Here is a 10,239-nt window from a genome sequence, read left to right as displayed (position 1 = left end):
CTCATATTCTGTAACAAAATATGTAGCATTTATTGGTTATTTAAACTAAGTGTCAGTATATATAACATACTTGAAATACCATAGTGTGTTTCTAGTATTAAATTGCATACCTTTCTTGCATATGACATGCTGCATCCTATCATCTGCTGCTGAAACAAAAGTCTTGTCCTTGTCTTACTGAATGAAGATGACTTAGTGTGAATGGTTAAAAATAAACTTCCCAGTTTAGCTTTCTCATCCCTGTCACTTACAAAAATACATTTGGTGTTTGTCAGTGTATCCTTACAATACATTCTTTAAATGATATCATTTGCTTCTAAATCCAACATGAAAAAACCTAAAAGTTGACTCTCAGCATTTTCTTTGCTTTCTTCATTTTGTGGTTGATTCTGACCTACATAAATTCCCTGAAATGAGTCAGGTTCCTTCCAAATAGTTTAGCATTCCAAGCCTTTCATATAGGCTGCACAATACTTGTTCTTTGCTCATTTCAACTGCCAATATGCTTTGTTATAAAAATGAACCATGCTTTTTTTTTGCCAGTAATAATATATTTGCTCTAAAGCTTACATTATAAATCTCATCAGGTTCCACAAAAAAAGTGATATGTTTTTGTCACTGTTATTGCTGTTTCTCTAAAGAAATAGATGTAAAAAGTTGTGGGGAGGGGAAAAGTTTTTAAATACTAATAGTATGTGTGGATAGTTACAAGGGATATCCAGCAAAAGCTTGGAATGATTTTTCAGTGTCATTCACCTACTTAGTGTGTACCCCAGGGTCAATCATAACGAAAAAAAAAAGTTTCCCCAGAACACAACCACAGCTTCATTTTTCTTGTCCGTTCTGAAATGGAGGAGGCTCCAAGTTGACACAGATGGTAACAATAAGGAGGCAAGTCCCGCGCGCTGCCAACTGCGTCATCCCGAGCTCTTTCAACACACCTCATCCGAGACGATAACTGTAATTCCTGCCTACGCGGTGCTCTGCTGCGCTGCCACACATCTTTTAAAAGTATTAAGGAAACAATTCCGAGAGCGTTATTGGAAAATAAAAGAGGGCAAATATTCTGGTCAACCCCATAATGAGTTTTAATACTTCCCAGCAGTTACCTAAAACCCCAGCTGAATTCAGACTCGAGGAGGTAAAGAGGAGAAAGGGCATGCTGGCAGTGAGGTCGGGGCTGAGAGAAAGAATCAGTGTGTTCCCTTCGGCGTATCCTCTGCCAGTTTATCTGAAATACTCCAACACGCACAAATTCACCTGAGCATTTGGAAAAGGCCCAAATACAAGACGTGGAAATCTCTTAGCAAAAATATCCATTGTAAAACTCTGATCAGACAAGCAAATATTACACTCCAGGGAATTCCTAATTAGCTGAGTAAAAATCTGTTCTATTTTATCTCACCTATAACATGATAAAATATAGTAAGTACTAGTAACGCTTTAAAATGAAATTCATCAATACATATTTTCTTTATGTTTGGCAATAAAAATACTTAAATAAAAATGTTGTCCCGTGTACTATGTGCGTAAAATATTTCGTTGCTATTTACTGTAAAACTGTCCATTTTTGTGCACTAGGACTGAGTCATGTTTACACAACTCCAGTGTTAAAGCCTGCACTGGAAAAACCTACAGCCTGTAGCAAAATATAGTGTATGTATAAACAAACAATGTATATTTATTTTAAATAAAAATACCATAAAAATACGAACAAAATGTCATCATTATTTATTCGATCAGTGCTGCCATAAACAGAATTCGACTCAAATAGTTCAAGAAACTTTCCCGGGGGGGAGGGCGTAGGCAATGGATGTGAGGTGCCCAGAGGTCAGCCCTGGTGGGACGCCGTTACCACCCCTTCACCTGCGCGGCAGAAGCAAAACTGGAGGTGTAGCCTCACTGTAGGAAATTGTGTAATCAGAGCCTCAGTCATGGAGGGTACCAAACACTAAGGGAAAATGCCACCAAACGATAGGGAATGGAGAACAAATACCATGAACCCTCCTCTTGCCCTGTCATTCCCTGGCCAGCGCTTCCCATTGGCCGAAACCAGCAGTCTGAAGTCAGACAGTGAGGAAAGCCGGGCTAACACAGTCCGAGGGGTCAGCCCTCCCCTGCAGACAGACATGCATGAGAATCAGAGTGCACTGGGGTCAGAGGGTATCTACGCACTTCACATGTATATAATGCATGTTAATATTAAAGAACTCAAAATGAGATAGTTGCCAAAACAGTAGATACAAGAATTGCTCCAAATCTTCTCCCAGTGAAATAATACCGTAACTATGAGTGAACCTTATTCCACATATTTTTCTACACATATATATAGATAAACAGAAGAATGGAAAACAGATATAAACCTGTTTCTAAAGAAAACAGGACTGTACCATGAAAGCACTATATTTATTAAAGTTTGTTTTCATTTTAATAATAAAAAACTTAAAAATAAAACCAATGTTATTAGAATTCAAGTAAATGCTTTCTTACCAGAGAGTAGCTGCATCTTTTAAAAAATTGGAAATTAAGGTCATATTTTACTCATTAAAAGATATAAGCAATAGTTTTGACCACAGGCCTTCATTTTTAAAAAAATATGTCAATGTCCTTCTATAAATGAGGAAATGATAGCATGCCACGTCTTTCCATCACTCCTCTGCCTACCTTCCAACATTTGTAAAACATATGAATACATTATTCGTGTTTATATTTTATTGTGTTCTTCAAGGATGTTCTGTTTCGCTTTTAAGGGAAATAGATTTTTATCAGTGGTGATTTATAAGGCTTTGTATAATTGAATTTTTTATTCCAGTTGAGTCTCATATGCCATAAATTTTTTAGTTCTTTCGTGTTTTCAATGGTCTCTGTTCTCTACTCATACTTGAAAAACATCTTAGCTGGCTATAAAATCATTGGATTACACTCCTTTTCCTTTTGCTTTTAGACATTGCCCCATTGTCTCTAAGCACAACATATTTCTGCAGAAAAACGTGAGACTTTTCTGATTTTTCTTCTTTATTTGTATTTTGTTTCTTCTTTCTACATGCCTGATGAAAGATTTCTTTACCTTGAAGTTTAATAGCCTGAGTAAGTTCTAACCTAATAATGAGTAGGTTGAATCAAATTTTTCTGGTATACTAATTGCAGGTTAATTTTCTCCATTTCTTTCTTTTTTATATACAATTAAAAGGTGTTCCAAAGAAATCACTCTGCCTACAAAAAGTAGGCCTCATGGTTCTCAAAATTCAATTGAATGTTGCAAAATAGTACACGATGAACCTGTAAGTGCTGAGAAAGCTAAAAGGCTGAAATCAGCAAAGGACTTAGCAGAAAACAAACAAAAAGAAACAAAATAAACCCAATGTTATAACTAAATAAAAAACACTTTAGAGTTATTTTCCAGGCCAAAAGGCGGCCAGTCACTGTAGTTGCTTGGGCTGGGTCACGAACCTGGCGAGAGAATAGAAGCAGATGTGGCCTAAGCAGAAGTGGCTCAGTAAAACGCAGGTTCAGAGTGAGTATAAACCATGTAAGATCAAGCTTCTGTCCTTTATATAAGGTTTTTATGTATGGAAAAATGTAGAATATATCTTGTTTTGGAGCTTTGGTAAATTACAACATCTTAAATTTTGAGCTTTAAGATGCAGAGTGCAAATTGAATGATAGTGCAATTGCAAAAATTAGTACCGAGTTTAATGATCATATCCCAATGTCAATTATTAATGAACTTATTTGAGTCCGGAGGAGGCTTGCTTACAAGACATAGATGTAACTTTTGGTGATCCATCCACCTTGCTCAGGCATATCCCATGTGACTGGGATGGTGCTCAACTAAGTATGGTCATATGAAAAGTATTTGTTCAACGTGTAAAAAAACCATCTCCCAAAGGACTCAGCCTTACAATCATCAGGATTCATTTCACTGTTCATATTTGTCAAGTACGAGGACAGCCCAAAATCACCAGGGAGTGAACATCAGTTAGACGACTAACCTGGGATGCAAACGTGCCTTGGCGGAGTAGAGCGATGCAGGGGTCCCGACCACAGGAAACTACGTAGATTCATCTGGATCTCTAACACCAATTTCAAAGGGACCGGAGAGGGATAATATTGATGATTAGTGTAAAGATTGTAGATGAAAGAGACTCAGAAGTTATACTTAACAACCATTTCGATATAATATGAACAATGTGGCCTTTTAAGGAAAAAAATTGTTAGAATCTAATGGAAACTGATGGTTCACTCGTCTCTCCCCATAGGATGTTATAAATACTAGTTCTAGGGGCAAAGAAGGTGGAGGCACTCTGACTCATCTTCAGAAGACACATCAGGGTGGTTAAAGGATATTTAATGCCAAGTACTAAAGTATAATTCAAGGAACTGTGGATTTTATATTTGATAAAACTCTTGAGTGAAGGCCAGTATCCCCAAACATATAAAAAGATGTCATCTGAAAAGATATTACATGTGTCCTTTATAGCCTCAGAGGATCCTGAGGATCTAAGACAAAACTGAAGTTATTAACAGAAATTTAAAGATCAGAGGATCTCAGGACAGGAAACAGGATGTGGACTGCCTTGGATGATAGTCAGTTTCTAGTCACTGGACGTGTTCAGGAAAGGTGGAAAAATTCTTTGAAGAGGATTTTAATAAAGTTATTAAAAATTGGATAAATAATAGAATCAATTATTTTCAAGGTATTTGTAAACACTGACAATATTAGTACTTCTTTTTCCTTTTTTTAAAAGAATGTAAAAAAATAACCTAGACTACTTAGGTTTGAATCTTCTTTTCACCATTTACTAGTCGTGTGACATTGAGCAAATTATTTAAATTGTTGGTGCTTCAGTTTCTTTCTGCCTAAAATGGGAGTAAATGAATTATTGAGAGAATCCCATGAATGAATATGCGAAAGTCTCAGTGAAAGGCATAGGGCAATAATGAACACTCCACAAATAATAGCAAACACATTTTATTTATTAATTCTCATCAGTGGACAGCTTGGTGATGTTTCTGATGGACAAATCATGTAGCTAAGATTAGTGGGTTTTTTAAAAAATCTATTTTAGCATCAGAAAGATTCCCCTAAAACTAAGTTTTATATATGGAAGGGGATGGAAAAAGAATTTCCTTTTCACCTTTCTAAATTTTTCTGGCTGGATTAATAATCAAATTAATATGAGACAGATTAACAGAAGAACATGACCAAATTTATTGCATACAAGGTTTCCATAAGAATATCAGACCCAAGACAGATCTTGACATTGAGGCTTATATGCCATTTTGAGCTAAGGAGAAGGATGGGGAGGTCAAGGGCTGTGGTTTGGGACTTCAAAGGTCAGACAGGCAATTCACACGGAGCTAGAAAAGCAGATACTTGGTCCACAAGTGTTTGCTGCGCCGTTGTCATCATGGGACACAGAAAGGGCTTGGATCTAATGAGCTTTGCTAGGCTCCTCCCTGACTATCATGCGTAATTCACATTAAAGTACAGTCACCTTGGAAGATACCTGCCTTCCTGAAGCAGGTCTTCCATCTGAATTCTTAGATGCAGTTAGAGGGCAGGTCAAATCTTCTTTCTGAGTCTTTTGTTTCTGAAAAATAACCAGGTTAAAATAATCAATATCTCAAAAAGCATATTTTTGGGTGGCAAAGCCGGCTTTCCCGCATATAGAAGGCTGATATTAATTAACTAAGGTATGCATTCACTTTATTACGAACGTTTCTTGCCACTGCCGTGGGCCCATGACTGTTAGATACTATATTAACATGCACCTGCTGTGGTCAAAGTCAGGTGACCTGGCTTGCTCTTCCTTTTTCCTTTCACTTGTCCATTGGCAGCTAGGTTACTGTGGGGACACAGTTTGAACATGAGTGCCAAAACATTTAATTTTTTAATATTTTAGAAAAATATTAATATTTTTGTGATGATTTTCTCTCATTACTTTCTCTGAAAATTCAATTATTTAGATATTGGATCTTCTGGATTGATTGGTCCTCTTACCTTCTAATTTTTCCTTTTGATATTCAAATCATCTGTGTTGATACAGTATATTATGTGGGATTTCCTCAGCTTTATCCTGCAATCTTTCTATTGAGCGTTTCATTTCTACCATGTAATTTCTTTTTTTTTAAGATTTTATTTATTTATTTTTAGAGAGGGAAGGGAGGGAGAAAGAGAGAGAGAGAGAAACATCCATGTGTGGTTGCCGGAGGCCGTGGCCTGCAACCCAGGCATGTGCCCTGACTGGGAATTGAACCTGCGACACTTTGGTTTGCAGCCTGTGCTCAATCCACTGAGCTATGCCAGCCAGGGACCATGCAATTTCTGAGAGCTCGCTTGTTCTCTGATGTTTTTAGCATCCTCTTCTTGTGTCATGGATATATTATGCTTCCCTGTCTCTTTGAAGCTATTAATGAAAGGGACCCAAGTTTTGCCATTTCGAGAACTCTGCCATTTCAGGTATAGATCTTAAGCTGGTGATTAAAAAGAAAAAAAAAGACTCAGCAAGAATCTCTGAGCTCCCCCGTTCCTGCCTAAGAGATTCAGATGGAAAAGTCTACTCCAAGAAGGGAATCTAACTGTTCATCTTTGTATGTTATCTAAGCAGAGGCCTGTTAAGTAGACACCGCACCCTTGTGTCTCAATGCTTCTGGGTTGCCTAGCAGGAATTTCCCTGCCATGTGTGTTCTGGTCTTTCTTAGCTACCTATAAACTGCCTATTTCCTTTGAAACCCTATCCCCTTTTGCTTTCGTCCATGATGCAAATAATTCTCAATTCTCCAGTGAATTTAGTCCCCTATAACACTTCTGGTGTGTACATTTGTAATCCATTTTGCACATTTTCTCCTGTTACCCTGTTTCTGTTAGTTTAATTATTAACCCAGTCACAAGAACTTAAAAGGTGTGAGAAAACAGTGTTGTTGTGTTGGATTTTTGCCCCCACATTAAAAATGGCTGAAGTGCCATATCTTCTGACAAGCCTTGTACACCTCCCTCGGGCAGATTAGTGGCTTTGTCTGTTGTGTTTCCAAAGACAGGTGATTAGGTGATTGTATCTATTATGTTCATGTTCTACAACAGTTCATCCATTATTTAATGTTATCATCTGCAGTTTTTCCAACTGAAAATCTTGGCAGCATTTATATTACATTTGTAACAGTGTTCTTCATTAAAATCTAAAAAGTTGAAAGTCATAAATTATCTTTAATTTTTTTGGAATAGGCATAAAATTAATATATGATATATGCTTACTTTTATCTTCTTTATACTTGTATCCTTAGAATTCAGCAAAGTACATGTCATACTGTGTATGCTCACAATATATCTCACAAATAAATTGATGAGATTTGAAAAGGATTTTGTTTTGTTTCTTGTGAAAATTTTTGGCCCTGAATTTTGAAGAACATGTTTTGTAAATGGGTAGTAATTCACCTACTATTTTGGTAACAATATTTCTTGTGACTTTAATCATCAAGTTATATATATTTCATCCTAACTACATGCAAATCTGACTTTCTTTAAGGAAATAAACAATTCTATGAGAACCAAGAATCTATTATTCTCCTGTACCTACACGTAGCAGCCCTGATGGCATCTGTTTATTGTTGGACATTGTTTTGCCCTGTAAACCCAAAGTCTGGAGCAGGTAATTAGTGAATGCATACAAAAGTAAATAGTAATATAATAGAAGAAATAATAAAAAATCCCCTAATTTTTAATGAAAATTGTGCATTTATCGTTACATGTTTAAACTTCAGTCACCTTCAAAGTATGCTCCATTTGATGCAATACAACCATCAAGATGTTTTTCCACTGCTCAAAACAGTTTCTTTCTTTTTTTGTTGTTGTTCAATTACAGTTGTTCCCATTTTCCTCCCATTACTCTTCCCTGCCCTACCCTCCTCCCATCTCCCACATTCAATCTTCCCCCTCATGTTGTCTTTGTTCGTGGGTCCTTCACGCATGTTCTGTGACTTGACCCTTCCCCTTCTTTCCCATCATCCTCGTCTCCCCGCCCCTCTGGCCACTGTCCTTGTTACACTCCAGATTATACAAAACACTTCGTTCCTAAATCCTGTTTTTTACCCATTGTTTTTGACAAATAACATTTACACGGACTATGGAACTCATTGCTAGTGAAAGTAATGTTAGCTCTTCTGTAGCATTAACATATCCATGATGTTTTATTATAATGATAGCCTCAAATTTAAAGTATTTTCTCCTAGTAATCCAATGTCCTCATCAACATCCTGTCTACTTTTTCTCTTAGAAACTCAGCATCATTTGACAGCTTACAGTTGGGAAAATAATGGCCCTTCAAAATATTCACACCTTGAACACTGGAACCTGTAAATATATTACCTCACATGGAAGAGAGAACTTTGCTAAGACACTGAAATAGAGGACAGGCTGACAGTGACCAGAGGGGAGAGAAGAGGGAATTTCAAGGGAGAATGGGAAGGGTTTATAGGAACAAACTTAAAGGACACATGGACAAGAACTAGGGGGAGAGTGGTAATGGGAGGGAAGTGGGGAGGGTTGGGTGGGTGGGCTGGAATGGGAGTAAAAGGGAGAAAACTATACTTGAACAATGATAAAAAAAAAAGAAAATAGAACTTTGCTGATGTATTTAAATCCTTGGTATGGGAAGATAATTCTGGATTATCTGGGTGGGCATAATATCATTGCACTGTAGGGAATTAAAAATCTAATTTTTCTTCTACCCTCCCAAATTCTCACTGGGAGCCTTGTGAGCAAAGACAGATGAACATAAAAAGAAACACAAGTTGTCTACAAAAGCGGGGGTATACTGAACCTGATATGCTCAGGGGAAGCCCATGAAAGGCCTTTATGAGCTCAGACACCAAGAATAACCACACAGGATGATGTGAACATACAAATTCCTAATTAAAAGTAGGTCATGGTGAATGTCATGTCCTAGGCCTGTGCCTTCCCTGACCAAGGTCAGTCTTCACACTGAATAAGCCCCGTCCACTGTTCTTATGCATCTAGGATAATGTACCTTTAAAACGTCAGAGTAATTTTCTTTCCCCGACCCCTCAAGGCACAGCCACTAACACCAGAGGGCAAGATCACAAAACCCCTCATTCTTGTCTAGTTCCCGGATTGCCATCTATAGGGTAAATAGAGTCAGTCAGGCTCTGTCACTTGTAGCATTCCCACAACCTTGAGAATGGGCCCGCAGGCTCAGAATCACGCTTTGCTATATAATATCCTGGCTTCCTGCCGGCTTTGTGTGCATTTAGTGCATAAGGGAGTTGGGACTCCCGGCCGGTGACATGTCTCGAGATATGTGTGGATTGCTACCCCTGTGAATAAAGGCATGCCGGGCATTCCCATGGCTCCTCGAATTTTCTTCCATTTGCCTGAATCCCTAGTGAGCCAACCTGTCTGGCCTTGAATGGTCACAACACACCATCTCTCTGTGCTGTGTTATTAACGATCCTGCACTCACCAATGTAAAAGAAGTATGTATCTATTTTGCTTTTATCCAGTTCCAGAGATTTCCCTGCTTTGCTTTCTCCCACCCCCTAACCTACCACCGATAGATTCCATGCACACCTGTTTCCATCTTTCCTTTGATTCCAATGTATAAAATAAGTTGCAAAGCTGCCATTCTTTTGACCATTTTTTCTATCTGTTGAGATTTTGCTTCCTGACAATTCTCGTCAATTTGGCTCTGGTAAACTCTCATAAAACTTTTCTTACAAAGCTTATTAACATGTATACCTCATGTATGCATGGGAGCTACCCAGATAAACTGAGTAACACTCGGAGGTGACTTGGAATTCAGGCTGAAATACCATCTTAAGTGAAAGACAAAAGAAAGAAGGGTGTGAAGAAGGCCAGTCCCCAAGAGACAGATGATGAAGAAAAACACCATAAATTAAAGTGAGGTTTGTTTTGTAGATTAAACCTTCTTCACTGATAAAAGCTCCTTATGATCCTGTCATCCTTCTTTTCCTGGTACAGAGGGGGACACCCTTAATAAATGGAGAGATTTCCTTTAAATGTAAATTTCCCTTACAAAATGGTGACTTCTAGTCTGTTTTCAGAGGTTTTTCCTGGATCTGCTGTTTCTCAAAGTAATCAGCTAAAACAACCTCTGTGTTCAAAAGGCATTGTTTGGGGTGGCATGTTCTTACAAGCAGGGAACCTTCCCCAGCTGGGCCAGAGAGAGATGAGAAAGAAGGAGAAAGGTTTTAAGAGGGAGA

At 37.9% G+C, this 10,239-nt stretch overlaps 1 long non-coding RNA gene across 1 annotated transcript; it reads right to left on the bottom strand.

Annotated features, from left to right (window-relative positions):
* Positions 1 to 3,175: 3,175 nt before the first annotated feature.
* On the bottom strand, positions 3,176 to 5,697 carry LOC118498682. The gene is made up of 2 exons (XR_004901151.1): positions 5,499 to 5,697; positions 3,176 to 3,279 (listed from the first exon to the last, which is right to left on the bottom strand). It is a non-coding gene; the product is annotated as an uncharacterized LOC118498682 (long non-coding RNA).
* Positions 5,698 to 10,239: the final 4,542 nt, after the last annotated feature.

Source organism: Phyllostomus discolor, chromosome 2, assembly GCF_004126475.2.
Source record: "Phyllostomus discolor isolate MPI-MPIP mPhyDis1 chromosome 2, mPhyDis1.pri.v3, whole genome shotgun sequence".
Lineage (NCBI taxonomy): Eukaryota > Metazoa > Chordata > Mammalia > Chiroptera > Phyllostomidae > Phyllostomus > Phyllostomus discolor.
Note: the sequence above shows the minus strand (reverse complement) of the source record. Positions and strands in the feature narration are given on the sequence as shown.